The following is a 6768-nucleotide window of genomic DNA, read 5'->3' on the forward strand; positions in this document are numbered from 1 at the left end:
TGGTATTGAAACAACGGTAGAAGATGGTCTTGAAGATTTTGATAATTATAATTCATTTTCTCCTATGCAATCTCCAAGAAGTGAAGGATTTCACAACCAAAAGAAGCGAAAGAGAAGCAAAAGCAATGATAACATGATTTCCATGGTAGATATTAAAGATGCGGCTTCAATTATTGGAAGTGAAATTAGCAAAGCAAGACAAGTTTTTGCGAAAGCAATTGGAGTTGATGCAGAAATTTCAGAAAAACGGCAAAAAATTAATTCTGAGATAAGAAAGATTTCTAATCTTACTGCTGGAGAAATCGTGAAAGCAGTGTGTCTCATAGAAAAATCTGACGAGTTAATTGAAGTGTTTTTTAGCATGTTGGAACAAGAAAAAGAGCAGTTGGTTGAAGCTATTAACAATGGTGCTGTCTAAAGTTTTTGAAAAAATAAAAGAATAGTTGGCCAATATCGTTTGTCATACTTTGGGTGATGACTAGAAAACCATATTCCTTATTTTTCTCTTTTGGAAATCAACAATACATTATTTAATATGTTTGTTATTTAAAATTAGTTGGAATTTTTTGGTTGCTACTAATTTGAAATTTGTTTGTAACAAGTTCGTAATTTTGTTACTTGTTTTTATTTTTTTTTAAAAAAAACCTTCATAAAAATAGAATAAAATGAATACACATATTTTGCATATGTTATTTTTATTCATTTGACATAAAGGGTAATTTTGTCAGTGAAAATAATTTTATTCCATTCCAACGGTTTATTTTGAGCTACCAATCATAATATTGGAATCAAATAAGTAATTAGTATTTCATTCCCAACCTCATTCACTTTTGATGCCAAGCATTGGAAAGGAATATACATGTCATTCCATTCTCACACTAATTCAATTCCATAATGGATTCCATTCATAGCTTGCCGCATTCCTGTCTACCAAGCATGACCTTAAATTCGAAATCCTCCAAATGTATCGTGCCCTCTTTGGCAAATTAACAAACCATCTTCTCATCTTTACTCGGGATTTTTTTTTTTTGCAAAAATGAATATCTTTACTTGGCCTTTGATCAAGTGATTGCCCATATGCTGCATGCACAATCTCATATATATGATTTTATATTTTCTTTGAGAGGAATCTCACGATCCATCACGGAAACTTCGATCCTACTCCATGAGTATTATCCCATGGGGTAAATACAATTAATTGTGCCATGAGTATTATTTTATGCATAAAATAATATAGTGTGCTAAGGAAAGAAAAGGGAAAAAGAAGCCTACATGGAAAGTGAGTATTATTTTATCCAAATTTTCCTTAAATTTGGAATGTATGATTCTCTTTGTCTACATATACATATGTATAGGTTTGATCTTCTAGGCTATCATTTATGAAGAAAATTTGGGTTGGGCTGAGCAAGAATCCAAATAACTATGCTTGTCTTATTGGCCTCACTTGGGCTCTCTTAGCAAACAGGTATCATCCATGTACATTTTCTGGCTTGCCGATCTGTGTCTCTCTATCTACATATACATATGTATAGGTTTGATCTTCCAGGCTATCATCGTGATACAGATGGAATCTGAAAATGCCTGGCATAGTGGAAGGATCGGTATTATTTTATATGTCTAATGTTTTTCTATTATTCATATTATATATAGCATATTCATGTAATTTGATTATCTTATTTTATGCATTAAAAATTAGAGTATTCGTCACTTTCAAGGATATAAAATTTCTTTCAATAATTTTTTATTTGGGAAAATATATATAATCAAAGTACATTTTGCCAAATTTGACAAAATTCTGGGTTAAAAACATTTGAATGGACCATATCACATCAGCAAATAAAATCAATTGATCTGCAAAGAGATCTGATCCATATATCTAATTACTGTTGGAGGTAGCCACCCTAAAGATAGCATGTACTGGATGAGAGCAGCATGTACTGGACCAAATCTTGGATCTCAATTATATACAAATCAATGTTCAGTTCTTTACTTGGCATTTCACCTTAAAGAAACACATGTGACATGATGTTTAATATTGATTGTAAAATCGAAAATTTATCGTTTTACTAAAAGTTCATGTTGTGAACTCAATCTGAAGAAGATAATAAGAATCTATGACCACAAAAAACGCCATGCTGTACTACAATAGTTCTACTAGCGACGGATTTTGTAACAATAATTTGGTTAAACAGAATTAATCAGATTTACTTATTTTTTAATTGTTTAGTGACGGATCCAAAAATTTTGTTCAGGGGGCACAATGAATAGCAGAACCATGTGTTGCTCTGCTCGGTGATAGCTTGGGTGTCCAATTTTTTTTCCTATTTTTTATAAATTAAATTTAGTCCACTTTGTCAATATCTCTGTGAACAATTTTAAAAATAAAAAGATTCAAGTTAAAGACATTAAAAAAATTGAGAGGTTAGAAAATTTTAATCTGGATAAAAATAAAAATCTGGCTCCGTTATTGGATATAATTCATAAAAAAATCACGAATACATAATTTATATCACTAAAAGACGAGCAAAAAAGTTAAAGTAAAAAGACCCGGGCCCTGATTTAATATTTAATGATCAAACGATCAAAATTAATTAATATAAACAACAAAAACGTGTTAAAAGTTTTTGTTTTGGTCCTACAAAAATTTTGGGATGACCTATCCATAAATAGGACATCCCAAAAACCTGTACAACACAAGTATATTATCTTCAATTCATAATAATTTTATTATATAACTATTTGATAAGTCGCTAAATATTTTATTTTTCAAAATATATAATATCAATATGAGTTAAAATTGACATTTACCATATTTTATTTTATTACATAAATGATACAAGTATATAATAAAAATTTAGAGTTATTTACACCAAACACCCCTGTGAAATATTAAAAATGCACATTTCTCCCCTGTGAAATTTTAATAGGCATCTTCAACCCTAACCTTTTAAAAAATTAGCACACTCGCCCCATCAGATGAGTGATTGTTGCGCACGCTCCCCTCATGCGACTGGACAAATATTTTGATATATTTTTTTGCACCAAATACCCTGTGAAATATTAAAAATTCATTTTTAACCCCTGTGAAAATAATTTTTAAATCTATTCAACTCATAATACACAATTTTTAATAAAATCCAATTATAAATATTTAGCAAACATTTTTTGTTTCAGTAATTTTTATTTTTTATTTTAATTGTATTATCATTAATTAATTATTTTCTAAAAAATATTATTACTTTATAATGTTATCATTATTTTATTAAACTCACTTCGTATTTTCAACTTTTCCATTAAACATGCATTCATAAACAAGTATTTAAATAATTTCAAGTACCAAAATATTGAACTAAACCGATAAGTTCAAACATATTGCTTTTTAATTTAGGACTATATATTATTGAACCAAAATTAAAATTTTTCTAGAATATGCATTGCACAATTTGTAATAAATAATAAAAAAATAACATGCTTATATAATTCTAATTTGAAAAAGTAACACTTATCATTTGGTTCAATATTTTGATATTTTTAGATATTTAAAGCCTTATTTATGAATCATGTTTAATGGAGAAGTTGAAAACACAAAGTGATTTGATAAAAATAATGATAACGAGATAAAGTAATAAGTTTTTTAAAAAATAAATTAATTATAAATTATAAATTTAAAATAAAAAATAAAAATAAATAAAATAAAATAAAAAATGTTTGAAAAATATTTTATAATTAGATCTTAATAAATATTTTGTATTATTATTTAATGCAAATTCTGCAATGCATTTTAAAAAATTTAGATTTTGGTTCAAAAATCTATAATCCTAAATTGAAAATTAATATGCATGAAATTATCATTTTGATTTAATATTTTGGTACTTTTTAAATCTCTCAAAAAAATAATATTTTTTGGAAAATAATTATATAATCATAATAAATTAAAAATTAAAAATAATATTAATAAACGAAAAGTGTTTGCAAAATATTTTATAATTAAATTTTAATAAAAATTGTGTATTATGAGTTGAATAGATTTAAAAATTATTTTCACGGGGTCAAATATGCTTTTTTAATATTTCACAGGGGTATTTGGTGCAAAAAAAAATATCAAAATCTTTGTCCAGTCGCATGAGGGGCGCGTGCACAACAATCACTCATCTGATGGGGCGAGTGTGCTAATTTTTTAAAAGGTTAGGGTTGAAGATGCCTATTAAAATTTCACATGGGAGAAGTGTGCATTTTCAATATTTGACAGGGGTGTTTGGTACAAATAAATCTAAAAATTTATATCAAAACTTGATGGGCTCGGACCCTATATGAAACCGCCCATGCTAAGTTGTATACACAAAATGGAGATTTGAGTAGGAAGAGAGAAATAAGCAAACACACGCACATTTATTCATTAATAATAATTTAACAAATAACAATAACACAGGCAACACATCACATACTGTAACACCACCTTGAAACAAGTTTTAATTCTCAAACAAATTGATCAAGATACTCTTCCACCGTTTCGTATATTCAACTTCTAGATAGAGCTCTGTGGCCTCAACCCCGAACGACGGATCGATCTCGAAGTATGTCTGATCCCCCTTAACATAGATCGAGTGGTTGATTGAGAGTAAGACGTTGGCAGGTAATGGAGTTTCAGAAATTTGTTTCAAGACTTGTTCTTCGGGAACATACTTTTTCTCCGTTATTTTACCAATATTCTTCTCCCATAACACAACAAGGGTGTTGATTAATGAATAGATATTCTTGTGTAGCTTGATGTACAGAACCTTGTTCAATGTTCTTGGATCATCCGCTGCTTTGATATCATGCTCATAGTTGAAGACAGCTACAAAGCGTGGACAAATACAAAGAAAGACAACATCAGAATGATATGTAATTCTTTGATGGATGATTAAATTTTATATACTTTTGTTTATTAGAGTCTATTTTTACGATGCATTGATTGTTCTTATTTGAAATTTTGTTTGGATTTGAGAGTATAAGTGTTACTTGGTTATATTGTATTTCAATAACTTTTAAAACTGTCCATATTATATTTCAATATCTGTTATCGAAGTTTGTAAATAATTATGTTACTTGCAGACATATTTTTTTGACAGTTTGCATGCTTCATCTTTCGAGATTTCCATTGATAGTGAAAAGGTGGTGAAATAATCTCGTGTTAGCAGGTTGCAACTCTCAATCGTGGTGTTTATTCATGCATACAGTTGGAGTGTCTAGCTCATAACACGAATGCCATATTCGGATATTAATAAGTTGTGAAGATGAACAAAGATTGATCCAAAATTATATTATCAAATGCGAATGGATTGTTGCAGATAAATTTCGAGTAATTTATTGATTTTTTTTTATCATTATGCTTATAGTTTGTAGTTTGAGAGATTGAACTATGATTTTTTTTTAATCATCATGGAGTTTCGTGGTATAAGTTTACATTATGTGTTGATAAAAAAAATAATCTTATTGTTTAAATTTTATGATGATGTATTGAAATGTTCATTTTGTAGCTACTAGGTCGAGTATTTACTTTAGATACCTAAGTGTGCACAACTTCATTTTTTGAGTGGAGAAACTCAATTATAAATAATCTTAGATTTAGCATAACTAGTAGAAATTGTAGAGCGTTCTTCGAATAAGTTGAGTATAATATTCAGATAATTGAGAAGTACGCAAAATAAGTCGAGTGTGTATATTTTCGTTTTTTATGAGTATGTGTTTAAAAGTGTAGAAAACAAGGTACAAATAATATTTTTTGAAGAGTGTGTATTCAAAGGTCGAGTGTGTGTATTCAATTGTACGTATCTCTATTCGTGTCACAAATATCCAAATTATTATATAATTATTCTGAATTCGAGATACTTTTGAACCTAATTTATTTTCACTTGAAAAAGTGTATTTTAGCGGTTCAAAATTTTATCTCGATAAGTAGAATAAAATATGCTAAATTAGATCTCATGAGTATTTTTATTGTTCATGTATTATGCCAAACTCCAAGATCACACATGTTATTTTAATAGTTGAATTCAAATACAAGCATCGTCTTACAAATTAGGCTAATCGAAGCTTAAATATCATATTCAACAAATTTTTAAGTTTATAATTACATCTAGTTACACAATTGTAGGCGTTGGAATTGAATAGTATCACCACATATGATTTAATTCTATAATGAGAAATATACATTACTCTTCTACATTTGTCAAAGTAGCACACATGATATTAGATTATCAATATTAATGTAGTTGGGCGACAAATTATGTGAAAATGAAATATCATCATAAGCATCATAATGTGTGTTATGCATCAAATCATAACATCTTCACATTAGTGCAAAGAATGAGTCTTTAATTTATACCCAAGTGCTTCTCTATTTGTGCCAAAAATATCCGACATTATTCCAAATTAATATGAAATGATTCTAAATCCGAGATAATTAGAACCTAATTTATTTTCACTTTGAAAAGTCTATCTTAGTGGTTCAAACTTTTATCTCGGTAAGAAGAACAACTTATGCTAAATTAGATCGCATGTGTATTCTTATTGTTCATGTATTGTGCCAAACTCCATGATCACGCATGCTATTTTAATAGTGGAATTCAAATACAAGCGTCGTCTTATAAATTAGGCTAATCGATACTTTTTTTAATGGCTAATTGATACTTAAATATCATATTCAACAATTTTTTAAGTTTATAATTATATCTAGTTACACAATTGTAGATATTGGACATTGAATGATATCATCACATAAAATTT

The sequence above is a fragment of the Henckelia pumila genome, chromosome 4 (assembly GCF_033568475.1).
Source record: "Henckelia pumila isolate YLH828 chromosome 4, ASM3356847v2, whole genome shotgun sequence".
Lineage (NCBI taxonomy): Eukaryota > Viridiplantae > Streptophyta > Magnoliopsida > Lamiales > Gesneriaceae > Henckelia > Henckelia pumila.